We start from the raw sequence: 27284 nt of genomic DNA, 5'->3' as shown, positions 1-27284 counted from the left end.
CAATTAAACCCACCAGCTGTGCTTCCAAGGAATGCCTTCCCAGGTCGGTCTGGCTGCACAGACACTGGCGCTGACAGCCGCAGAGAGCAGCTCAAACCAGCCACACAGCTCAGCCTGCCCTGTGGTCTGGTGAAAACATGCCTAGCCAAGGGAAGAAAAGAAAACATCTCAAAAACATGCCTGAGAAGCTGCTGGCCTGGGCCTGGATGCAGGGGCTTCTCAGCTGCAGTGTATGTAGATACCAGCCACCAGGGTCCCAGCCTTCTCTGGCCACTGGTCTATAAAGAAAAAAGGTGAAAACTGGGAATTGGGCTTTTAACCTTGGAACTGAGAAATCAGCCTGCTGTTCCCTCCAGGGTGTTAGACCCTCTCACCCAGTGCTTCTCAGCCAGGAGTGATTTTGCTCCCCACCCCAGGGGACATTTGGCAATATGTGGGGACATTTCTGGTTGTCACAACCGGGGATGGGCTCTTGCTACTGGCATTTAGTGGGCAAAGGCCAGAGATGCTGCTAGATACCCTACGATACATAGGCCAGCCCACAAAACGAAGGACTATCTGGTCAAAAATGTCAACAGTGCCGAGGTTGAGAAACCCTGCTCTAGAGCCAGAGAGCACAGGGTTCGAATCCCAACTCCACTATTTACTAGCTCAGGGGTCTCGGACAAGTTACTTTGCTTCTCAGAGCTCCAGGTACCGTTTATATAATTAATAAATCTTGTGTAGCAGTTTCTAAGTGCCGGGCACTATTCAAAGCACTTTACATGTATGAACTCATTTAATCTTCCTAACCACCCCATGCCACAGTACTATCCTTATCCCCATTTTACAGATGAGGAGACTGAGGCCCAAGATTACCCAGCTAGTAAGTGGAACAACCAGGATTCGCACCCAGCAATGTGGAAACGCAGCCTGCACTCTCACATTACTCCATTCTTAGCTTGCCTTATAGATTAGAGCTCACATTTACTATCTAATTTATTTCCTGATACAAGGGCGTGCAGCAAATGGGGCTCCTCAGCCCTCCTTCAGCATTTAGCCCATATTGTTTGTATTGTCTTGAACAATGACACCAAGGATCATGCCACTTGCTTTTTCTCCTTCCCTTCCAGCATCTAAGAATGGCAAACATTCAAACATTCCCATTCCCCAAACGCCAGCTACACCAAGATGTTTATTCAAAAGTGCAAAATGAGCACTAGCCAGGCTGGCATTAACACACTCCAGCACAATGTTCCCAAACATCGTGCTGATTGAGGATGAGCACTGCAAGGTCACTGAGAACCACATCCTGGGCCTGACATTGCTCTCTGCCGGCCCCCTGATTCCTCTGCACGTTGGTTGGAAGGTCTCAAGTGTGTCTATTTGAAAACAAATTGTCAGATGCCATCTATATTTAACAAACAAGCAATCCTCCCTATGCAATCTGAAAAACACGCTCTCGAGAGCACGCTCTGAGGGCACCCAGGCCAGCCACTTTGCAGATGCAGAAACTAAGCTTGCACCAGCAAGTCAGGACAAAAAGAAAAGACCAGAACAAGTTTGAGTGTGGTCAGATCTGGAAGCACAGCAAGTGAGTAATTAGCCAAGCCAAACATTGGACAAGTGGATACTTTTATGAAAGGACAGACAGTTTCAACCCATTCATGTGGGAAAGAAGCACAGGGTCCCCCCCCAGGCCCCTCCCTTGCAGGCTCTTCTGTCTACAGCTCTAAGCCACAGAAAGGATTGCTCCTGGGACTCTGACACTTTCTCCTCCACACCCCAGTTTCATGTGGGAAAGAAGCACAGGGTCCCCCCCCAGGCCCCTCCCTTGCAGGCTCTTCTGTCTCCAGCTCTAAGCCACAGAAAGGATTGCTCCTGGGACTCTGACACTTTCTCCTCCACACCCCAGTTTCCTCCCATCTTCTCTTACTCTCCCCACACACATTCCACATCTGGTCCAAACCTTCATTCCACCCCCTTTTATTAGCATAGTTCCCACACTATTCAGATCTGTAGGGTCCAATGGTTATACTGAATATTTCAAATGACCCAACTTTTACCTGTGATGCAGATGCTCAGGTGAACTAAAACGCAGGGCTGGACTGTTGGCACCCCCAGTGTGCTAGTGCAGGCCCGCTCAGGCCAATCAGCAGTGCTGACCGGCAGAAAGGCACATCTCTGATTAAATTTTAAAATACATTTTTTAGTGACAAAGATTTTGATTGGTTTCGAGGTGTACCTGGACAAGAATCTTTCGATCCGGGATACAGAAATGGAAAGAATAACAAAGTGGTTCTTAGTGGTTTACAAACTGGGCTAAGGGATGCTATCCTTTCCCACTGACAAATGAGTCTGTCCTGGGATTCTGAAGGTGCCAGCCAGTTCGAGTGTGGCAGCTGATCCCCCCATCTCTCCGGGGTCCCATGAGCAGCCAGTGGTCTCAAGGCAAGGCTATTCCGGCTAATGGTAAGGAGGGAGAGGAAGTCAAGGCTGAGGAGGTCCTGGGCATAAAAATTCAGGACAGGGCATGGCTGTGACTATCCTCCAGTGACACTGCAGGTGACGAATAAACATGTATTTGTCTTAGACTAGGAGAATGAGGTCATGGTAGACAGAGCAATGGAAATGCTGGGGGCAAGGAAGAAGCTTAAAGATAGACTGGGTTTGGACAAAGTGCGAAGGACAAAAGAAGGCAAAGTAGAACCTTTTTGTGCTGTAGCAGATCCTTAGAAAACTGCCCCCAACTCTGGAATGATCTTTCCAGAAGTCAAGAAGAGCAGCAGGCAAGATTCCAAAGGAAAGACTTGGTCAAAATGCACCCTCAACTGTTAAAATAATATACACCATACCACTAATCACAGTACTGCCCCAATGAACATTAATTGGCTATTATATATAATTCATTATACACTGAATGACAAAAGTTGCTTTCTATACGTATTTTAACATATGTGAAAATAAGGTGTGGTGAAGGAGCGGGGCTTGCTCTGGAACCTGGCTTCCTGGGTAAATTCCAGCTCTGCCACATGCTCACTGCGTGACATTTGGCCAATCCTTCAACCTGTGTAGCACGTTTCCTGTAAAATAGGGATAAGAACAATGCCCATCTCAAAGTAAACTCTCAATAAATGTTAGCTTTTATTTTTAAAAAGCCTCAGGATTAAAATGGATGAGTGAAAGACCTGGGGTTCAACCAGTTTATGAAGATTCCTTTTCTTCTGAAGTTAATGCTGAATTATCTCATCTTTCCTTAATCACTGTGAGCTTGGGTTACCTCCACAGACACAGCCTTTCCTATCTGTCTGTGGAGGTAATGGTACCAGTTGGCCCACTGTTTCTCTGATCTCTATTCTGCCACACCTGAAGATTCCCTCAAGTCTGTGAGGTGCATCTCACTTTCAAGTCCCCTGAATACCCCCTCAAAAAGTCAGGCCTTTTCATTACATCCTACTCTCCTGTCTAAGGCCCTTCACATGGTCTTCAAGAAAAGGTGGCCCCGCCACGGCAGAGGATCCTGACAGCACACTTGTAGAACCTGTTGAAGAAAAATTATTCAATGACACCTGTTAAAGCATGTAAGGCAGACTTTATTCGGGGGGCCATCACGATAGGTATAGGGACCACTGCCATGGGGTTTTGCAGTGGAGGAGAGAGATGGGGCTCAACTCCCAGTACAATAAGGAAAAGGGGGAGTTTGTAACCAAGGAGCAGGGTGGGGGTCAGTGGACGGAAAATTACTGAGAGGAAACATCAGGGGTCAGGGGTCAGGGGGGTCCTGGCTAAGCCGACCTAACAGAGTTCTTGCTGAAGGCAGCCCAGGGTAATGAGGCATCACCTATGGGGGGAGGGGGGAGGATGAGGAACCTGATCAGATATTGAGGGTGGTCAGATATGAAGGATGGGGGATTCTGACTAAACCAACTTAGCAGGATTCTTGCTAAAACTGCACAATGCAGAAACACACAGAGGCTCAAAAGTCAAAAACTAATTGAAAAAAGAGCTCAGAAGAGCCTGCCTGAAGTTTGGTCATGGACAGAATCTTTGTCAGGCCCAACCCCCAGGACAGTATGTTCATGGGTGAGGCCCACACTCTTAAGGAGAGGTGATTCTTTGAATGAGCTACTTCTGTGTGGGGAGAAGGAGGACACAGGGGTTGGGAAGGGGCAGGGGCTGGGGAAGGGGCATGGTCCCGGGAGAAGGACAGAGCCTGAGTGCTTCCATCAGCACTGGCACCATTTTGTTCTTATATGGCTCCACTACTGTACAGGATAAAGCAGTCATTCAGCCTCCCAGCATCCCGGGGCCAGGAAACTTTGGTCTCATCTTTGGTTTTGTGTTTATTTGTTTCCTTCTTGGTGCACGCTGGAGTCAAAGTTTTCACTGTATGGATACAAAACTAATTCAGGCTCTTTCTATCCAACATAAGAAAGAAAAACTTGGTTTCCCGTGAGCCAGTATTGATGTATACAAAGCCAAGAGGACAGAAAGAAAGGCCTCACCTTCCCAGACAGTCTTCCTCTGTGGTGAGGTGGGGTGGAGCGGGGTGAGGGAGAGGAAGGAGTGATTTGGAATCCAACCCCAGAAGAACTGCTGACACCGCATCAGCAAAAAGCATCGCCTTGTACCCATCTCAACTTAGTGCCTTTCCATGGCCTAGAGCAAAGGCTCAGAACCCCTGTTCACAAGGGTTTCTGATGTTCTCTCCCACATCCCTGTCCTGGCTCAGAGGAGGACCCTCAGGGCCTCGGGGCTGAGCTATGTCTTCAGGTCAGCCTGCCCACACAATCAGGCCCGCTTGTTGACGTGCATACGCGCGCGCACACACACACACACACACACACACACACACACACACACACACACACACACACACACAGCTCTGCATGCTGGAGATAACACAGGAGAAGGAACAGGACCATTCTAAGAATTTACAAAGGCACTGGACCGCCATCAGCAGGGTTGCTCAGAGCCATATCTACATCTGACTCTCTGCAAGTAACAGTCTCCACAGGTAGGAAGAGACGCAAATGAAGCTGCCTTCCAGCTGAAGCAAACGGAGGCTTTGTTTTCTCACTGGACTGCTGTAAGAATTGATTGTTTGGGCGAAATAACATAAAATCTAAAAGCCCTGGTTCCCAGGTTGGAAGACAGGCCAGATCTATTCATTCAACCAGCATTAAAAACCCACTGCTTAATTAATACAGCAGCTAGCCGGGCTCTCTTTGCAGAGAGGCAGCACGGTGCAATCCCACGGGCCAGGGTCCTTGCTGAGGAGGCCCCCTCAAGACGGGGACGGTGAGCACACAGCTCCTGCCATTTTGGATGTTTCCTTGTATCCCTGATGAAGCGATAAAAATAAAAACCGTGAAAAATCAAACCTCTGCTGTGATGTCTTGAACTGTATCACTGAGTTCTTTTTTTAGCAAGGTGTTAGGTTCAGGGAACATATCCATTTACTGATTGTTCCTGAAGAAAGGCCCTCTCCACCAAGAAACTGCTTCAACCAGAAATCTGGTTTCCTATTTGATGGGGTTTGTGCACCTTTGGGCATTTTTAGTGCCCTCCTGCCTGTCTCATGACCTCACTGAAGAGTCGGGTGTCTCCCTAAGAATATTAATGTTGACACTACCCTGATGATTTTTGTGTGGAAGGAAACCATGTTTGTCCCATGTCCCTTACACATCATTTACTCTGCCCTGAGCTTGACAGACACTATAGAATCTAATATTTAATGAGTGCAGTGATAAAGGTTTCATCCTTATTGCATCATTTAGCTCTCCCAACAGCTCTATGAAGTAAGTTCTATTATTATCCCCATTTTAGAGATGAGGAAACTGAGGCTCTGAGAACAGTCTTCCCAAGGTCCCATTAAGCAGTAGGACCAGCATTCAAAGCCAGCTTGAATTTCTCCAAATCTAGGGTCTTGTCCCTGCACCAGAAAGCTTCTAGGCCACGGTCCTCTCCCCCGTCAGCAGAACCTTGGTGTCCTGGCAAGGTCAGATCATGTCAGGAGTGTTTTGGGGTTAATGTGGAATTACATAGCCCTCCCCTACAGCAGATTCCTTGGAAGCACAGGCCTTGTGAGGCCCTTGAGGAGAAATAACAGAACCAGATCAGAAAGCCCGTTTTGCATCAAGCCAGAGACAGCTGCCTGCTTCAGGACCAGCTGCCTCCGCTCACAGCTTCCCCGCCAGCAGCTCAAGATGGGTCTGTGCCGACTTTGCCTCTTTGGTCTCGGTTTGCCCACCTTTAAAGTGGATACAATCGTGCCTGTCCTATCCAGCTGCTGCGAGGAGCCAGGGTCATAAGAATCCTCCCACATCTAACAAGGTGCCTGGCACATGCTGGTCAGTAAATGATGGTTATTGCTATTAGTTCTTGGTGGAGTCCCTAGACTTATTCCTAGATCCACCTGAGGGAAGAGGAGAGCAGCCCTCCTCTGTGGGGAAGAGTATTTTATCATCAGTCCTTTATAGAATTTCTGGTGCATGGTGAGAGTAAAAACCAAACAGACTTTTAATGGGTTTTATTATTGCTTTTAAATTCTCTACAGACAATGTACCTCCTTCTTGGCTGCCCCTGTGGTAGATTTCTCCCACTCCCTCCCTCCCGCTCCCGGCCCCTTCCCCACCCAATGTGTGCCACAGCCTAGATTTCTTCCGATTTCCTCAGAAATGGACTAGAAAGACAGTGGCCATCTCCCCCGCCCCTCATCCCCATGGTGATAACAACACTTCAGGGATAAAGAAAGCAGCTCCTTCATACACCATGTGGGCCTGGCCACAGAGGGCCTCCCTGAAATGTTATCCAGGGAGAGGGAGATGCATGTACAAAGCTCATAAATGGAAAAGGACATGCTGGTTAGGAAGGCTGGGGTGCGGGGAGGGAGGGACAGTGCTGAGGCTAGGGAAGCAGTCAGGGATCCATCTTCTAGGACCACGCAGCCCGTGTTAAGAATTTTTTGTCATCTTTCATTCGGCAAGAAACCACAGACATGATCAGGGCCCGTGCAAAGAACAGCCTGGAAGGGTCAAGGCGGGGCTTGTGGGGGGGACCAGTTAGGAAGCTTTTGCCACAGCCAAGCCTGGACAAGGGAGTGGAACTCAGACTGGACTAGTGGTTGGATTCAAACCCACAGCCTTAGGAAGAGGAATGCAGAGGACGTGGTGATAGATTAGGTGTGACGGGTGGTAGAGAGGGGAGGATGAAGTCTGGTTTCTGGTCAAGCAGCTGCGGAGACAGGGGATGTCAAAGAGGAGAGACTCAAAGGCTGAGGTGAGGGACTGGTGGGGAGCGGGTGTGAGCAGATATTGAGCCAAGTTGTGCACACGGGGGGGTCACCCGGCGAAGATGCCGAGAAGACGGTTGCGTTTACAGTCGGGTGTTCCAAAGAGCGGTCCAGACGAGATGCACGGGAACTGAAACCAGGCGAGAGTCCACAGGAAGAAGAGGGTCCTGGGGCCACTCTGACTCTTAACGGCCAAGTAGAGGGGGTGGAAAAAGTGGCAAAGGAGACCACGCAGAATAAGCCAGGAAAGTGGGAAGAAAACCAGGAGGGGGTAGTGGCTCAGAAGCCGAGGGCAGAAAAGAAGATTCAGAGTTTTAATTAAACTTAATAAAATGCTGCCCAGAGGGCGAGAAAGATGAAGTCTGACCTCCACCGGCCTTGATGGATGTGCAGGTCAGAGATGTTCTGATGAGGAGTGGGTGTGGTTCACGCAAAGCCTGAAGCATGAGAGGGAGGTGAGACAGGCATTTAGACCTCTGGCAGCTGCCCCCAAACTTATCCTCCTTCACACCACTAGCATCTCCCTCCCATCCTTCATCTTAATGTGTGATTATCCTGCGCATTGATTTGTTGACTTGCTTGCTGCCTTCCTCCCTCCCTAGAAGGGTAAGGTCTGTTAGGACAAGTACTTGGTCTGTTTTCTGCCCAGCTGTATGTCCCCTACACTTAGCAGGATGTTTGGCACAGAACAGGGACGCAAGAAACACCTGTTGGATATTGAATGACTGAAACAGAAACAGAGAGTAGAGATAGTTTGGTTAATAAGAAGTGAGAGGGGGAGTTGGAAAGGCAGTGGGCTGCAAGCAGAAGCTACTGATGGAGTGAGCCCCTGATGAGAAGAGAGATGGGTGGGCGCCCCTGAGATGGTGGGGTCCCAGGTTTAGGGAGGTGGTTAGGGCGAATGCAGGGCACTAACATGAAAGCTTAAAATAGAGACTTAGAGGTATTTTTCTGGTCTAAATGACATCTAACCCACATGCCCTGGCCTTAGGACATGTTCCCCCGGAGTAAGACAAGGATCCCTGGGCAGGTGATTCATTAATGAAATTCTTCCGGGGTGGGGGGGGGTCAGGAAAGGAGAGGGGGAGCAGCACAGAGGAGGGAAGGAATCAGGCCAGGCTGTGACCTCAGGTGGAGCCCCAGCATGACCCCAGGAGACTTCTGGAGTACAAACTGCACCTCCTCCCAAGTCTGTCCCCTCCTCCCCCAAGGAGAGGCAGCTGAGTTTCACGTTCCCACACCAGTTAACACTGGCTACTGTGACACCAGCCCTCTTGACAGGCCAATCCTTTGAAGGGGCAAAGGCCACAGAAGTTTTGGGGTGGGCGCACAGAACTAGTCAAAGTGATCCCAGGGTGTCTGGCCAGAGCACCAACAACGTTTGCTACTAAAGCGGGACAGAGCACGGTGTGGGCCCCCCCGGGAGACCCCCCAAACAACCAACTTCATTCCAGGAGGCTGGAGGGTGCAGGGATAGTTACCACTTAGGATCATTTTTGTTCCAGAAAATAATCCTACAAAAGAAGATATCAAGGCTGCTGTAGTTACACAGAAGTGCTCTTGGAAAATGATAAGGGCATGAATTTAGTCCTGCTATACGAATACTGAATGTGATGTACAATTATTAAGAAAGCACTTAGAGTATTCCAAAATACTTAAAAGTCAAGAAATAGGAAACTTCTAGGGAACCTGTATTACATTCCTAGGACATATTTACTATTATCATAGTATGTGATTTTGTGACATCCTCGGAAATAAAATCAATTGAAATAAAATAAATCAACCAACTAGTATTTACTGAATGCCTGCTATACATCCAGCTCTGTGCCAGAAAAGGTGAAATGGAGAAATGTCTTCCATGCTAGAAGTTTCTGATCAGGTTGGGGAGCAGATGATATTGCTGACATAATTAAAGAACAAGGCAAGACAGGATCCATGGTAGGCAATGTAGTTTGATGATTAAGCGTTGAGCCCCAGAGTCAGACTGCCTGGGATTACTCTTATTACTGCCTCAGTTTTCCAATCTGAGTAGTAACAGTACTTCCTTCACAAGAGTCCAGTGAGGATAAAATGAGGTAATTTGTGTACGGCCCTTAAAGCAATGTCTGATGCTTACAGCAAGCACTGAGTCCTTGGGAGTCCCACTGATGCAGGTATTATTGGCGGTGAGGGATGGAAAAAACCTCTACTTAGCTGACTTGTCTCCTATCTGGCTCTGCTCAGGAAGGACCCAGACATTTATGCCTGGCTATGGGGTCACACCAGATAAGAAGTCAAGAAACATCCATCCTTGTTTTCTTGGACACGGTTGCAAACTAAGCAAAGACCAAGAGTTGAAGGGCACATGGCGTGTTCCTCTCCTGGGCTGGCCTGGAGTCAAGGCCGATGGCTTTCTGTCCTGGGAGCCTTTCAGACTTGGAGCACACACGTGCTCAGACTCTAGAGAGTGTTGGGTCATACTAGAGCATGGAGTTGAGGATATGGGGAGGGGGAAGGGTAAGTGGTGACGATGTGAGAGAGTGGCAGGGACATATACACACTACCAAATGTAAATTAGATCGCTAGTGGGAAGCTGCCGAATAGCACAGGAAGTTCACCTCTGTGCTTTGTGACCACCTAGAGGGGTGGGATAGGGAGGGTGGGAGGGAGGGTGACGCAAGAGGGAAGAGATATGGGAACGTAAGTATATGTATAACTGATTCACTTTGTTGTGAAGGAGAAACTAACACACTATTGTAAAACAGTTATACTCAAATAAAGATGTTTAAAAAAAAAGATATAATTTTAAAAAAAAGAGTGTTGGGTCAGTAAGGAAGCACTGGGAAAGTCATCAGCATCTTTGTATCCCTACTGATGGTTTCCTGCCCAGCACCTGGGAGCCACAGTGCTGACAGTTTTCTGATCAGCACCAGAGTAGGGCGTTCAGGCCCAAGCGGTGCAATCACACACACCTGTGCTCCCATCCTGCAACTCCACGCACAGCAGTGTGACCCTGGGCCAGTGACTTTGACCTCTGGAGGCTCAAGTCCCTAGTTTGTAAAACAGTTCCCTGGCCTTGGCTGCACTTTAAATAAAAGTCCAAATGCCCAGCACTCACCCCAGACCAATAAAGTCAGAATCCCCTAGGATGGGAAGCACTGCTCTAGGGAAAATGGTCATCTTCTACTCATCGGAGTGAATTAACTGAGATTACTCAGGGAAACGTTTAATAAAATACCATGTTTTACACAGAGTGTCCCGACCAAGGTGGTTAACACATCATACCACTCAGAGTTCTCCCCACAGACCCACAGAGGATCATACTTTGGCAACTTTATTCTTTTCATAGGAAACTTCGGTTCAGATACCTCACTTTGGCAAGGATCAAGGATCAAGCCCACATTTTGATTTCTCTAGTTGTTTGATCATCCTGGCCCTGAGTCATCTTATTCTTGGAGAGAAAAAAAGGTCAGACCCAGAAAGAGTTTCTCTGGATGTAGGGCTGTGAAGCTAAATCCTCATTTCCAGTTATGCACTCAATGGCCTCATATCCCCCATCCTAACGAGAGACTCACAGTCACACTCCAAAGGGAGCCTCAGTCCTTGGCTTACAGAGGTGACAGGAGCTGGGGATGGGCACCCACAGCCCTGGCTCCCATGGAGGCTGCCCGAACAGTGACATCCTTGATAGAGTTATAGGACAAATAGTTCTGGGCCTATGGGCCACCCCCCACACACACACTGCCATACCATTAATCAACATAGAGCTTCAAACCCTGTGATACCTGAAGATGCATGCAAATCTGGGATGTGAGGATTTCAGAGTGTGGCAGGGGACTTTCCAGGCCTTGCTTCCTACCTTATTTATGCGTCTGGACCCAGAACCCAGACAAGGAACTGGGACAAAGCAAACAAGTTGGATCCTCTGCAACTTGTAGTTGTGTTTTTCTGTAATAAACACTTGGAAGAAATGAACAGAGCTCCAATTCAAGGAGTAAAGGGGGGCAGCTAGCATCCCAGTTGGAGGAAGAGCTGGTTGGGTGACAAGGGAAAAAACTGCTGTCCACCCAGTGTAGAGGTAGTGTTTGCGGTCCAATGGGAGCTTGGATGCCAGGGTGCCAGGCAACAGAGCTTGACGGAGACTATTCCAATCTCACCATGAACTGAGAAAAGGAGATCTGACCATGTGCATCCCAGATCCTGAGATCCCTTTTTGTTGAGCCATTCAACAATACAGTATTTATTTTGGGCTAAGCATATCTATCTATCTATCTAACTATCTATCTATCAATCTATGTATCATCTATCATCTGATCGATATTTCATAGCCCCATTCGGTTAGTACTCTTATTATCCCACTTTGCAGAGGAGGAAACTGAGGCACACAGAGGTTAAGTCATTTGTCCAAGGTCATACAGTTAATATGTGACAGAGTGAAATATGGACCCTGGAATATGAACCTGGCAGTCTGGCTCCAATGTCCATGCTCTCAATTCCTATGCCATATTGTTTCTAGGCTAGTAAGGGTGTCAACAGACAATTAGAATAGAATGTCTACAGGATATACTAAAGATGAGCACAGGTGATGGTGTCCAAAATCCCATTATTATTTGAGGCTCACTCATAAGAAGGAAAATGGAAGGAGCCATCTGGTGACAGCCTGACAGTCACAAAGGCAGATAAAATGAACCTTCCAATTGCTGGAGAGATAAAGAAGAAAGGAAACTTGATTAGTATTCATCCAAGAGAAATGAAAATATATGTACACACAAAGATTGTGATTGCTCACGGCAGCTTTTTTTACAATAGCCAAAAATTGGAAACAACCTGAATTTCTAGCAAGAGACAAATGCAACTGGCAGTACGTCTGTACAACGGAATACTACTCAGCTGCACAAAGGATGAACAGCTGATGCTCCCAGTGTGAATGAATCTCAAAGCACTGGGCTCAGGGTACAAAGTCAGGAGCAAAAAAAAGTACCTGTTCTATGATTCTGTCTATACGGAGTTCTAGAAAAGGCAAATTCCAGTTTCAGAAACCAGATCAGTGGTTGTCAAGGGAAGAGGGTGGGAGGGGAGAAATGAATGCAAAGGAAATTTCCTTGCCAAGGAAATTTTGGGGGGATGACGAAAATGTTCTATATCTTAATTGTGATGTGGCTACACGGGTGTTTAGAGATTTGTCAAAGCTCACTGAATTGTACACTTAGAAGTGTGAGTTTTATTATATTATACTCAATTTAAAACGAGATCTGATGTGATGCAGTGCCCTCACCCTGAGGTGCTAGGAGTGAGAGAATATATGTTCTGCTTTCTTTACTTTCTTCTTTTCTTTTCCTTTTCTTTCTTTCCCTCTTCCCTCCCTCCCTCCCTCCTTCCTTCCATCCTCCCTTCTTTCCTTCCTTCCTCTCTCTCCTGAAAGCCTACTCTCTCTCCCTTTCCAATCCAAGCCTTGTGGCAGGCTGCTGAGCTCTGAGCATTTCCAGCGCTGCCATTACAAATTAGTGGAAGTGATCAGATACCCAGGCAGACCAATTTGCAGCTGACCTCAGAGGGGCAGATGTTCTGCAAAACTGGCCAGTGACCCACAGAGAAGGCTGGCAAGCCCACAAGGCTCTCCTTGGGCTCTTCTGTGGCTTCTGCCTCGCAGGTAGAAACTATGCATCTATTAGATGAAAAAGGGGGAGCACCTTTCCAAGATTTACTTGGCCTTAGGAAGGTGGGAGATAATTTGTCTCTGTCCAAGAAAAAATTTTCACTCACCCTTAAATTGCTCTCTCCAGAACATTTGGGGCTGGGGGTAGGGGTGAGGGGCTGCAGCAGGGGAGAAAGGGAGAGAACAGGGAAGCAAATGTCACACTGATCTGAGGTGGCAGCAAGATGAGCTCTTACCATCTTAAACCCTAGAAAGGATGGAGGAAGAGAAGGAACCCTTCGCCTACCCCTTTCTCACCTGGCTACCTGAGTAAGAAAGCAACCACATCAGGGCGCCCCTGCCCGGGCTGGATGAGAAGGGAACAGAGACATGGACAGGGCGGGAAGGCAGCAGGAATGGGGACAGAACACGAGACCGGCGCGGGTCCCTCCCCTGGACCCGCAGGAGGCTTGTGGCAGCCGGAATGTCCATCTGCTCTGCCCCATCACTAGTAGGCTCACAGGAAGGGAAGGGGACAATGACAACCTGAAGGCCCTTTGCTCAGAAGTCATACCAGGAAGTGAGCAGCAGTTCCTGCTGGCCTAGGAGTAAAGCACATCAGTGTCACCAGCCAGGACTGTCTTGGACAAACCCCTTACAACAACAAAGAGTTACAAAATCCCTTGGCCGAAAGGCCTGGAAGTTGAGTTCAGCCAAGCACAACCCAGCCACGTAGCCAGTGGGAGGAGCAGGGGATACCAGCTGCCATCCAAGTCCTTTGCTGGAAACTGAGAGAGCCAGTCTTAGAGAACGAGACGGTTGCACTTTTTTTTCTCCCAAAGAGAGTTGGTTTCCATGTGATAAGGCCTATCATTCAATAACAAGCTAAGTACAGAGAGATAAGGGTAGCATGAAGGTAGAACTCTGGCCAAAAACCAGGCATCCAGAAGAGAAGAGGTGAGTAATTCTGGACATCTAGCTCTTAGTAAATGGAAGAGGAAAGAGACAGTCTCTAATCCTAATTCACTGTGTTTCAGGTTTGGAAGAGAGCTGCAACCAGGAGAAATGTCCTAATGGAACAGGACTGCCCATGCGTGGAACTGAAAATCAACCAAAAACCCATCAGCTCCCCCAAGTTACCAAGAAAGAAGAATTAAATCCCTAGTAGTTGATGTACTTCTGCATTTAAAGGCTAAACTAACTGTTATCTACTCAATATCACTCATTTCTACTCTGGTCAGACTCTCTGGCAGGTTTAGAACATTCATACTCAATCCACTAGCACCAACTTGTCTTCTATCTTAGCCTGGAAGGAACCTAAGTTACATTTCTAAGAGCATACCATCTTATCTATGGAATGAATCATGGCATAAACTGAATAAACCATTGTAATAAACACATGCAAATATATAATACCTCCTGTCAATAGACTCAGCATTGTCTTTCACAGTTAACAAGTGTTCAGGTTTACTGTGGTATTAAAAAAACCCTGTAGACTTTATTTCCAGCGCTATGGTGGGCTAGGTATATAGGTAAGTCTACTGAAAACAACTAAGAAAACTGGATATTAGAGAAAAAACATCTTTTAAAATGGCTTACAAGCTAAGAAATTGCTAAGAAATTCTTTTATTGAGGTGAAATTTATGGAACATGATGGAAATTAATTTGGAATTATTCTAGAAGCTTTGAAGATGCCCACAGTTGTGACCAGTAATTCTACTCCTATGTATACTCCCTAAGTAAACTAATATACATGCTCACCAGGGGAACGTTCACAGCAGCACCATTTACAAGAGTAAAAAACTGGAAATGATTTAAGTGTTCACTGATAGCAGAATAGATATATAAAAACCACAATATATTCATTCCATGGAAGCACAGTTCAGCAAAATGAAAAAACTTAAGCTACAGTCAACAATATGAACAAATCCAGGAATGAAACATTTAACAACTAGCTGGGACAGGGATTGTATAGTCAGAAGGGATTCTGGCCACAGGACTGGAGATGGGTCCCAATACCCCCTGCTGTGCCAGGTGTAATCCCTTTAGGAAGGTGAAGGGACTGGAATAGGTTTCATGGGAGCACGGGGGGTGGGGGGTGGGGGGAGGAGTTAGGTAAGCAGCAATTTACCACCAACTGATATGGAAATATTAATATTTCAGTTGTTTGTCAACTAGTACAGCCTCTGGTATGCATGGGCTAACGATGAACACAAGAATATAAACAGTATTCCACTTATATGACATTCACAAACATGTACAACTAAAGATGTGGCTTAGAGATGCAAATATAAAGGGTGAGACAATAAAGAAAAGCATGGGGAAAAGAGACAGACATGTCCAGAAAATGATTATCCCTGAAAAGGGAGGGGTGGGATGAGATGGAGAGGGGTACCACTCTTCGAAGGTAACAGTAACATGTTTTTTCTTAAATTGACTGGTGAGGACATGAGTGTTGATCATAATATAATATGAAGAATGATTATTCTTTAAACCTTTATATACAGTATATAAGTGTTCTTTTGTATCTAGTGGCTATTTCATTTAAATTATTTAAAAGGATTTTATCAAGAAAAATTTAATAAGAAACTCTCATATCAAATGGCTGTGGTTCCTGCCATAGCTCTTCTAGGGGCTTGGCAAAAATGATCTCCTCAGTTGTAATTGGTGGAACTCTTAAACCCACTTCAAATTCTACGAGCTTCTCCCCAAATCACTCCAGAAAGATTCTTGTAAGAACATCTCCAATGAGGAGCAGGAAAGCCCAACCTTCAGAGTACATTCTGCTCTGGCTCTTTTCATTAAATATAATCATAAGCACAGTGGGGTTTTTTTTTTTTTTTTTTAATCTCCTGGAATCTTCTCAAATTTTGAAATCTTTAAAATGAGGGCATGGAGCAAATGACTACATTCTGTCTCTCTTGCCTAGATTTGTTCTGTCTTTCACCATACGCTTCAGCTGTGTGATGCCCCAGTTCTCTCCATGAGATATGCTGACAGTCAGGGGAAGTTTCTAAGAGTGTATTAAATCTATATTGAAGGCCAGGGAGTGGAGGGAGTTTGGGAGGTTGCGTGCCTGTGTGATTTTTTTTTAACCAATTCCAGCAGCTGCTTGGCATCTGTAGACACACCATTCACTTTTTTCAGTTATTTGTGAACCACTCCTAAGAGCCATGCCACATGGCGACCCTCCTTTTCCTAAAGCACAAGTGTGAACTGTGTAGCAAAGCTACACAGCACAAGAGCAAGTCACTTAGCCAAAGAGGGAGTCTTGTCAAAGCTCCCCCTCCCAACATACCACCAGGGAAACAGAAACTCTGGATTTGAAATTGCTTCCTTGAGTGCAAGTTGAAAAGGCAAATCATTGGTGGCCTGTGAATAATTATGGAAACCTCTCCTCTCTGGACAGAAATCTGATTCAGAAGGAAGTCAAGAGCCTATGCAAATTTTTCTGCATTTGCAAATTTTGGAATTTGTAAAGGGTTTGAGATGCATTTATAAAGAATGTCAAGAGTCTACTGTATTGAATCTTGACTAAGGAGATTTTTTCAGAATTCTTCTAATAAAATTAAGTCGGTTCATTTTTACCAGGGCTCCTCTGATTTTTTTTAAATACATCTTTATTGGAGTATAATTGCTCTACAATATTGTATTAGTTTCTGATGTACAACAAAGTGAATCAGCTATATGAATACATATATCCCCATATCCCCTCCCTCTTGAGCCTCCGTCCCACCCTCCCTATCCCACCCCTCTAGGTCATCACAAAGCACCCAGCTGATCTCCCTGTGCTATACAGCAGCTTCCCACTAGCGATCTATTTTACATTTGGTAGTGTATATATGTAAGTGCTATATATACTATGTCCCAGCCTCCCCTTCCCCACCCTGTGTCCTCAAGTCCATTCCCTACGTCTGCATCTTTATTCCTACTCTACCACTAGGTTCATCAGAACCTTTTTTTTTTTTTTAGATTCCATATATGTGTGTTAGCATATGGTATTTGTTTTTCTCTTTCTCACTTACTTCACTCAGTATGACAGACTCTAGGTCCATCCACCTCATTACAAATAACTCAATTTCATTCCTTTTATGGCTGAGTAATATTCCATTGCATATATGTGCCACATCTTCTTTATCCATTCATCTGTCGATGGAAATTTAGGTTGTTTCCATGTCCTGGCTATTGTAAATAGTGCTGCAGTGAACATTGTGGTACATGTATCTTTTTGAATTATGGTTTTCTCAGAGTATATGCTCAGTAGTGGGATTGCTGGGTCGTATGGTAGTTCTACTGTTAACGTTTTTAAGGAACCTCCATGCTGTTCTCCATAGTGGCTGTATCAATTTACATCCCCACCAAGAGTGCAGGAGGGTTCCCTATTCTCCACATCTTCTCCAGCATTTATTGTTTCTAGATTTTTTGATGATGGCCATTCTGACTGGTGTGAGGTAATACCTCATTGTTGTTTTGATTTGCATTTCTCTAATGATTAGTGATGTTGAGCAACCTTTGATGTGTTTGTTGGCCAACTGTATGTCTTCTTTGGAGAAATGTCTGTTTAGGTCTTCCACCCATTTTTGGATTGGGTTGTTTGTTTTTTTGATATTGAGCTGCCTGAGCTACTTGTATATTTTGGAGATTAATCCTTTGTCAGTTGCTTCATTTGCAAATATTTTCTCCCATTCTGAGGGTTGTCTTTTCATCTTATTTATGGTTTCCTTTGCTGTGCAAAAGCTTTTAAGTTTCATTAGGTCCCATTGGTTTATTTTTGTTTTTATTTCCATTACTCTAGGAGGTGGGTCAAAAAGGATCTTGCTGTGATTTATTTCACAGTGTGTTCTGCCTATGTTTTCCTCTAAGAGTTTGATAGTGTCTGGCCTTACATTTAGGTCTTTAATCCATTTTGAGGTTATTTTTGTGTATGGTGTTAGGGAATGTTTTAATTTCATTCTTTTACATGTAGCTGTCCAGTTTTCCAGCACCACTTATTGAAGAGGCTGTCTTTTCTCCACTGTATATTCCAGCCTCCTTTGTCAAAGATAAGGTGACCATATGTGTGTGGGTTTATCTCTGGGCTTTCTATCCTGTCCCATTGATCTATATTTCTGTTTTTGTGCCAGTACCATACTGTCTTGATTACTGTAGCTTTGTAGTATATAGTCTGAAGTCAGGGAGCCTGATTCCTCCAGCTCCATTTTTCTTTCTCAAGATTGCTTTGGCTATTCGGGGTCTTTTTTGTTTCCATACAAATTTTAAGATTTTCTGTTCTAGTTCTGTGAAAAATGCCATTGGTAATTTGATAGGGATCGCACTGAATCTGTAGATTGCTCTGGGGAGTATAGTCATTTTCACAATGTTGATTCTTCCAATCCAAGAATGTGGTATATCTCTCCATCTGTTTGTATTGTCTTTGATTTCTTTCATCAGTGCCTTATAGTTTTCTACATACAGCTCTTTTGCCTCTTTAGGTAGGTTTATTTCTAGGTATTTTATTCTTTTTGTTGCAATGGTGAATGGGATTGTTGCCTTAATTTCTCTTTCTGATTTTTCATGGTTAGTATATAGAAATGCAAAAGATTTCTGTGCATTAATTTTGTATCCTGCTACTTTAACAAATTCATTGATTAGCTCTAGTATTTTTCTGAAGGCATCTTTAGGATTTTCTATATATATCATCATGTCATCTGCAAACAGTGACAGTTTTACTTCTTCTTTTACAAGTTGGATTCTTTTTATTTCTTTTTCTTCTCTGATTGCCATGGTTAAAACTTCCAAAACTATGTTGAATAATAGTGGTGAGAGTGGGCAACCTTGTCTTGTTCCTGATCACATTGCAGTGGCTTCTCTTGTTTTGGAGCATGGGCTCTAGGCACACGGGCTTCAGTAGTTGTGGTACGTGAGATCAGAAGTTGTGGCATACGGGGTTAGTTGCTCTATGGCAAATGCATCTTCCCAGCCCAGGGCTCAAACCCATGTCCTCTACATTGGCAGGCTGATTCTCAACCACTGCGCCACCAGGGAAGTCCCTCCTCTGATCTTAAGATAGTTTCGGCATCTAATGCAGAGCCTGCAATTCCTGAAGAGACTAACTTTGGTGACAGAGGCTCAGCAGAGCATGTCATATATTTATAACACTGGTCTTATTTTTTTCCATCTGTATTATTTGTTTATCAGCTTTTCTTTGGATCCCAGTCATGTATATTACTCTTTTTTTTTTTTAAGTTTGCCCTGAATTCCAATTCAAGGACCCATGGACATCCAGAGACTTCCCATGATTCTTGAGATTGACTTCTGTATGTTTCTCCCTGGCTTCACTGCTGGATCTAAGGGGTATTCTCAGTTCATCTCTACTGCACATCTAGATGTAAAGCTCCACCCTTTTAAATTTTTTTTTCAGAAGAATGCCAGGCACACCTGGTATTTTGTAGCACTTAGTAATGAGGGGAGGAATCAAATCACTCATGCATGCATGGTTTTCAGGAACAGACCGGATCAATAGCCTAAGCACACATTCCCAAATGTGACCCTCCCAAAAGGGCAGCCCCTTGGAGAAAGTGGTTCAGTCACCTCCCACCATCAACCCCTACCTCCTCTGCCTTTCAAGCCCCCTGGGATTTCAGAGAATAGCGTTTTATCCATCTTATTACATCAGTATCCCTTTGCTTATATACGTGGAAACTCGGGACAGTTCTGAGCATTTCTGATCATATTCAGTGGCCTGTTATTGAGAGTTTCTTTTAATAAGTTCAAAACGTTCTTCAAATAATTTACCAAAATGATGAACTTATGTGTGTCTAGAAACTGAGCAATACTCTTCTGCTACTTTTTATTTTTTAACAACTTTATTGGAGTATAATTGCTTTACAATGGTGTGTTAGTTTCTGCTTTATAACAAAGTGAATCAGATATACATATACGTATGTTCCCATATCTCTTCCCTCTTGCGTCTCCCTCCCTCCCACCCTCCCTATCCCACCCCTCTAGGAGGTCACAAAGCACTGAGCTGATCTCCCTGTGCCATGCAGCTGCTTCCCACTAGCTATCTATTTTACATTTGGTAGTGTATATATGTCCATGCCACTCTCTCACTTTGTCACAGCTTACCCTTCCCCCTCACCATATCCTCAAGTCCATGCTCTAGTAGGTGTGTCTTTATTCCCATCTTACCCCTAGGTTCTTCATGACCTTTTTTTTTTCCTTATATGGAATCTAAGGAGAAAAAAAAAGGTCTTCTGCTACTTTTAATTAGGGCCTTCACGTTTTTGACATATGCATTAAATTTAAAAATTAAGTTAAATATACAGTACTCTTTAAAAAGTGTCAGCATTAATTTTCCTGTACTTGTGTCTTTCCTGTTGCCTTTGTTTTGGAATAAACTGTAACTAAGCAAATCAGCAGAGGGTCAGGCAAAGCTCAGGCAAAGCCCATGTTGTAACTCACATATCCTTCCAGTTTTGAACAGCATGTCTGAATTGAGTCAACACCACAGTTTAACATGAGGGTGTTGTCATGACACCTTGAACGTTTTTTAACAGCACACTGGTGGTGGGGAGTCCACGTTCCCTACACTGACATAAGAAGCACATACCTCTCCTGCCTCGTCTTTTCCATCATCCAGTCTCTTCCAATTAATTCCAGCATTAAAGTTGCCAAGTTGGAAGGTTCTAAATGTGTCTCTGGTCAGAGCGAGACAGGCTGAGGTTCCCATGCCTCCTTCTTAGAATTTTCTATAACATCAAATGTTAGAACATAAGTACTACTAATTCTAGCATAATAGTTCCCTGCCAAATTTCAGCAAAAGATCATAAAGTTCTCAATTAATTTCAAAAGCGGGGCTTTATAGTTATTATACAATTTTGATCAATAAGCCCTTGGCTGTCCAGAAACCTCAGGTGAAAAAAGTCATTTGGGGTATACTTCATATTCTCATGCCTTTTGAAGCTGGACACACAAAATGCCATTTAAACTCCTCTTGATGCATATAGGTCACTGTGAGCATCAGTTATTATGCTACAAGACAGTGTTCTGAAGACCTATCAAAATATATAAAATTTCACTGAATTGCTCACATTAAATACTTATGTTAAATAGTCTCAAAATTCTATACTTTGAATTCCTGTGCCTTTTAAATTTTATTTTAAACTTGTTTAGTATTTCTATTTCTTACATTACTAGTACTTCTTAGTGATATTTTACAAAAGAGCTATATGAACCCTTGTACACTACTTTATCAATCTCTTCCAATTTTCTGGGTATAATTGGCAAACTAATCATCGAACCTCTTAGAACTTTGTGTAAATGAAGAGTCCTGCAAAAGAGACTGAAATTTTCTGCAATGAAATTTTCCAGTGATCATAATACCTGACCTGAGCTCATGGACTTACGGCATCTCTCTTGCTTTACCATTTAGGTCCCAGATGGCTAAATAACCTCATATAAATGTGCATTCCAGATTGTCATGGTATCATCCTAACATCCACCAGCTACAGAGCACATGTTACTTTTTAGCCCAACTCATTTACTTCTCAAGATATGCCAGTGGGCTTGGTAAGGCTACAACGTTGACACCCACTTTACAGATGAAGAACGACCTTGGTCAAGGGCTTTGGCCCAGTCTGTCCTGAAACACCGTGCTGCCTATTCACGTAGCCAGTGTTTCCTGCCCTGCTTGCCCAGTGCATCTGCAGATTTGTAAATATGCTTTGATTCCACCAGACACAGAGGGAAGGACAGTATGTCTGGGCCTCCTTGATGGGCAGCTTGGAGAACAGAGAAGAACCTGAAAGGCATCAGGGAACTCACAGAGCAAATGAGAGACAAGATAAAAGCTATCCAGTTGTCACACAACTTTCTGAACATTATCTCCCATCAAGTCGGGGCCTGGAATCTGCCAGGATTTCAGACTAAATGCCTCTGCTTCTTGCTCGTACCTTTCATACACCAAGTGCCTCGATGGCTCACTTGGCAAGAACCCAAAGGCAACACACGCTCCTCCACTCCAGGAGGGTGACTGCCACTGAGACACAGCAGGCAGAGACAGTTCAGCAACAGCGCTGTTGGGGAACATCTTCATCCACTGCCACGGCGCACAACTTTGTCGCTGTCCCTTAGAGCAGACCCAACAGGGTGCGGAGGACAGTAAAACCATCTCAGCCTGAAAGGCCAGACTTCCTGCTAAATTAACAAGTCTGTCTAGGAGCCCTAGGCTGAGGCACCAAGGGGTGTGATAAAAGGGCCCCATGCAACAATTCTGTGTCCTGTGGGTACCTTAGCTAAACAGACAGAGTGGGGAGGAAGGAGAGAGAGCTGAGTGTCATGGACACCTTTCCCCCTCTGCCTGCAGATATCTTGATGGGACAGCTGTTCTCCTACCTTGCAAAAAAAAAAAAAAGAAAAAATCCCACAGTATTTAATGCAAGAATGTATAGGGCCTCCAGCAACTGCAAGTCATCAGAGCTCTAAAGAGCATATGTCGAGCAGCTCAGCCAGCATCTGGGTTCTACTCTTCAGCCCCACAGCATAGCCCAACCCCAGAGCAAAGCTGAAACAGCGTGCAGAAAATCTTTCCCTCAGCAGAAGTATGAAGAACAGCTAGAACCTGAAACAAATGAGCCTAGCAGTCACCCTGGATTCAGGATTCGTGTTATGCATCTAGTTAGGAACCCAGGGGTCTTGCAGGGACGATTCCAACCTTCTCCAGGATTCAAGAGGGGGGGGTGACATGACCAAATGCAAGTTCAGACAAGCAATGACTAGCTGAAAGGGATGTGGGAGAGTCTTTAGATCAACACCAACCCAAAGCCAATTCCACTGCTAACCCTAATGGACACGTGATCTTTGCCCCCCATGTTCTTCACATAAATTGCTCAAATCATTCCCCCTCTTCCCCACACTGTCCCTGCCCCGCTGATACACACAGTTACACAAAAACATCGTCAACATAGGACCCGACTTCTTCAGTCGGGGGGGGGGGAGGACGGGAGACGGTGGGAGTTGCTGGGGCGCACGGTCTGATCATTGGTTGAAGTTACATAATCACGCAAACAAGGGCTGGAGAACGCTGGGTGGAGATCAATTCAGGACACACCTCAGGCTCCCCCTTCTCCCCTCCCCCAACAACCAGAAAGCAAGCCAGTTTTAACACAACCGAAAACGAAGCACAAGACACAGCTGGGGGGTGGCGAGCACCCGGCTACTGCGGTTCCAATGCCTAGGGTGGCCGGAAACTTGAGGTGCGCGGCAGAAAAAGGGCCAAGGTACCGCTCACCCAGCAACCAGACCCCGCAGACCCTCCTGCCGGCATCCACGACCCCCAAAGTTCAAGGGCGGGCCAAGCCAAAGAAGTAGTCCCGACCTGCGACCTGCAACGTAAACCAAAGCAGCCGCAGTCAACCAAACCCACGCCTGGCCTCCAGCGCCTCTCCAACACTTCGGTCCGAGTCTCCGCGAGTTCAGGGTGTCGGCCACGCTCAGGAGTCCTCGGGCAGCTTGTACAGTCTCAGCAGGGGCCATTCAGCACCAGCGGTGTTTCTCATTTTAAAGGATGGTAAAATGTGGGGCACGACTGGGAGAGGGTTAAGGCGAGAATCCCCAACAGAGTAAGAGTTTGGGTTTGGTTTGATTTTCTTTGGAGGAGGGGAGGTTGTGATTTTGCTTTAGGAACATTTGGGGGCGGGGGCTAGGAAGATTTCCCCTCTGTCTGGGCACCCAGCGTCCTCTGATCTCATTTTCGGCAACACAGACGGCTCAGAGGGGTCTGAACAACCCCGGAGCCGCAGCCAGGGCAGCAGAAAAAACTGCAGGTGCTGCGGTGGACGAGGCATTAGCTCGACCGCTGGGGCTCAGAGGAGAGGGAGGCCCCACTGCGCCGGTGCCGCCGGACTGCCGAAGTGTGGGGAGCGCGCGGCGCGCAGAGGGTTACAGCCGCCGCTGCCGCCGTGATTGACGCGCGGGGGTCACTTGAGGCTCCCGCCGCTCCCCCGGCACCGGGCCAGGGAGCCCGCTCAGGCCACCGAGGGCTCCGCACGCCGCGCGGCCGCCCACCCGGCCGTTCCCGGCGCCTCCGCCACCGGACACCTCGCCCAAGAAAGGCCACGACGACATGGAATCGCAGCTCGCTATTTCACTTGCCCGTGGCGGCCGCTGGCAAAAAAACAATAAATAAAATAAAGCGCGAGGCATCCCTCCGCCGAATAAAAATCCAGAGTCCCCTACCTTCGGCCTTGGGATGGCAAACTGGTCCTGTGTTCTCTGACCCACGGATCCAGCCCCTTCTTCATGAATTATTCCGGTCAGTCAGGATTTTGTGCATTTTTTCCTGAACACCTGTTTCAAGTAAGGGGTAAAGACCTTATTGAAAGAATTGTCCTTAAAAGATAACCTGTGCACACATATGTCCATCCAGGCATGCATGCGCGTTTGTATACACACATATGTACACGAAATATACATGTACATTGAAGCACCAAACTAGGCAGTTGGATAATGGGAGAGTCGGCTGGTTGTGAGCATGCTCGCGCCGGGAACAGATCCACCCTCTGTTATTCCTCTGAATAAATATAAATCACGATCAGAAACCCAAACAGTAGCATCCCTCTTGAATTCCTGCTGCTGAAAAACACGGAATAAATGCAGCCCTCAGACACGGAATCAAATCAGCAGCTGTTTTCTGAATCCAGAGCCAACCCCTGCCTCGCCTGTATTTTCCACTATGAGTTCAGACCTTTTTTGAAAGGGTTTTTAACCTTTTAAAGATACAGTACACCAATTATCACTTCTGAATAGCTGTCACTCCAAGCGCAGGAAGCCAGTCCCATGCCTAAAGCCACAGGGCAGGCTTGCTCGCAGAGATGATTTCATTCATCAGTGCCTTTTTACAAACATATATATATATATATATATATATATATATATATATGTATGTATATATACAGAGAGAGAGAAAGATAGAGAGAGAGAGAGAGAGAGAAAGAGAGAGAGAGAGAGGGAGGGAGAGAGAAGGAGAGAGAGGGAGGGAAAGAGCAAAGGCAAGGCATAAAACTAGACCCATTTATTGCAGTGATGAGTTCCTCAGTGACTAATCAGCATGTTATGTAAACACTACCATCCTTCACTTCTGAACACACATGTTCATGGGGTCAGACAATGCCAGGGACACTTGTCAGCACGGGTGTCACCCCTCACGAACCCCTACCTGCTGATAAAGGACCAGGAAGCCTACCAGGGCAGCTGAAGGAAGTGGGGGCCTCCACCAGCTCCAGTTAACCACAGGGCACTGCCATGCCCTCAAACTAAAGAATCCTCTGGCACTACTTGCAAACTATAATGTAATCTAGGACCAGATCTTGTTCCAACACATGTTTTTTTTTTTCCAACCAGTATCTGGAATCAAAACTACCACCTGAACCTTTACAGTCTCTAAGATGCAAACTTAGGCCCTTCTTCAAGATTTTGTTAACAAGCTGGTTTTGTTTGGTTGTTGGGTTTTTGTTTGTTTACTTCTTTTTTCAGGACTAGGTTAATAAGCAAGGAAGTAGAAAACTGGGGGTGGGGCTTGAGGATAGAAAACAACGCCCCTGCCCCAATGGAAAAAAACATTATTCATTAAGTACTTCAGCCACCCAGGTGGTGTTTATTATTCCAGTGTTGGCTTTTCAAGAGGTAGCCCTGAGAAGAAACCAGAACTCCTCACCTCACTTATGTTTGAAAGGAAGGAAAATGCAGTTTCCTTCTTTTACAGTTTCTTTTACACCCCAGGAGCCCCAGAGCTTCAAAAGGGCGCTGGCTCCGCTCCCCTGGTTCCAGGCCAGCAGCAGCAACACCAGCAGCATGTCCCTCTAGCCGTAGGCTCGGAGCCCACCCTCCCTGAGCAAACCACTGAAACCAATGCACCGTCACCCTCTCACCTCATCACAGCCACTGCCTGCACTGCCCCCTCCCAGACACACACACACACACACACACACACACACACACACACACACACACACACACACACACACACACACACACACACACACACCCTTCTCTCCCAGCTCCCAGGGCTCTTTAGCAGAAAATTATCATATTTCGTGTGTCATCACCCAAGCTAGCTGGACCTGTCACTGATTGGCTGGGCACTGCCAGCCGGAAATGTCAACAGCCACACAGCTTGGAACTGGCTCTCCCGTGGCCACCTCAGACCTGAGCCCAGGAGGCTCTGTGACAAGGCGCAGACCTACCACAGGGAGCCTTTCACTCTGTCACTCCTCCCCCCACCCATCCGCCCCAGGCCCTCTCCTCCCGGCTGGTCTCTCTAGCCTGCCCTGGGGGAGGGGACCGCCAGGGGATGGGAGCGCGTCTCCAGTCACACTGGGAGCTGCGCTGCTTCCAGCTGCAGGAGAGAGGAAGCCACTGAAATTCTTGTTCTTCTCAGCAGGTTAGGGGAAGATGTCTCCATTCGGTTTTAAAGATTTGGAGGAAGTGTTCCTGATAAAAAACAGTCTCTGCTCACGCTGAAACATAAAAATTATCAGTAAGGCTGGGTGAAAACACTAATATCATATGCACCAAGGTATCATAATCATAATATCCCAAGGCTGTCAGGGAAACTGGAAGACAATTTAGCCCATCCTCTTCCCTTAAATAGAACAGCTCTTAACCCTCCAAGAAAACTCACCAGAAAAAAGAGGCTTCCTAACTTGGTTAGTCAATGCCCTGTGATGCCACACAAGTGTTTCAGAGTTAAATGGTCTTTGTAGTGACCAACCTGAATCACTTTGGCTGTAATTTAAGCTTAGTCTCTCCTGCTATATCTTTAGTCGTTTCAGTCACCATTTAAGTCTCACCTCACTCTGTTCTCCCGGCTAAATTAAAACCTATCTCTCTGGACTGGTATGTAAAAGTTGTTTCTTAAACCTTTAATTATGCTGCTTTATTCTTTAGACTTCAGAGACAAGCCTCCCAGAGCTAGATGTAGCTGAAAGGTCATTCCATCCAGCCATGCATGTGATGCTTCACTCACCTCTACTGTTTCCACCCTGGGACTTTTAATTTGGGGGGATAGCAAAACTGCACTCAGACATTTACTCCTTCCTTCTCCTCCAAAACACAAAACAAAAACAAAACAAAACCCCACATTTATATGACCAAAACACTAGAGGCAATGCTGGGACCCAGAGAAAGATGCCATCAGTAAAGCCTACATTTTTTTTTTTTTTTTTTTTTTTTTTTTGTGGTATGCGGACCTCTCACTGTCGCGGCCTCTCCCGTCGCGGGGCACAGGCTCCGGACGCGCAGGCCCAGCGGCCACGGCTCACGGGCCCAGCCGCTCCGCGGCACGTGGGATCCTCCCGGACCGGGGCACGAACCCGTATCCCCTGCATCGGCAGGCGGACTCTCAACCACTGCGCCACC

The 27284-nt window shown here is 46.0% G+C and overlaps 1 protein-coding gene across 6 annotated transcripts in view; it reads right to left on the bottom strand.

The window, feature by feature from the left end:
- HIVEP3 (HIVEP zinc finger 3) overlaps positions 1-27284 on the bottom strand; it is a 503326-nt gene that overhangs the window by 374894 nt on the left and 101148 nt on the right. For all 6 annotated transcript variants that reach the window (XM_067010057.1, XM_067010052.1, XM_067010063.1 and 3 more), the window contains exon 2: positions 24105-24215. The gene's annotated coding sequence lies outside the window, so the exon portion shown is untranslated. The remainder of the gene's footprint in view (positions 1-24104; positions 24216-27284) is intronic.

The sequence above is a fragment of the Kogia breviceps genome, chromosome 1, assembly GCF_026419965.1.
Source record: "Kogia breviceps isolate mKogBre1 chromosome 1, mKogBre1 haplotype 1, whole genome shotgun sequence".
Classification (NCBI taxonomy): Eukaryota; Metazoa; Chordata; class Mammalia; order Artiodactyla; family Physeteridae; genus Kogia; species Kogia breviceps.
Note: the sequence above shows the minus strand (reverse complement) of the source record. Positions and strands in the feature narration are given on the sequence as shown.